Genomic DNA, 215 nt, shown 5'->3' on the forward strand with positions numbered 1-215 from the left:
GATGTTTACAGTATGACTACGTTTATCTAAGCAACATATATATATATACATGTTCAGTTTAAGATGTTAACTAAAATTCTGTGACAAACAAGCTTTTTCTAAATACCAACAACATTATAGAGTTAATGCTGAGTCCTAAGGATACTCTAGTAGTCACTAAGCTTTCTTAAGTCTTCACTTCAGAGGCTGTTATTCTAGCTCAAGTAAGCAAGCAG

This window comes from Bubalus bubalis, chromosome X, assembly GCF_019923935.1.
Source record: "Bubalus bubalis isolate 160015118507 breed Murrah chromosome X, NDDB_SH_1, whole genome shotgun sequence".
Taxonomy (NCBI): domain Eukaryota; kingdom Metazoa; phylum Chordata; class Mammalia; order Artiodactyla; family Bovidae; genus Bubalus; species Bubalus bubalis.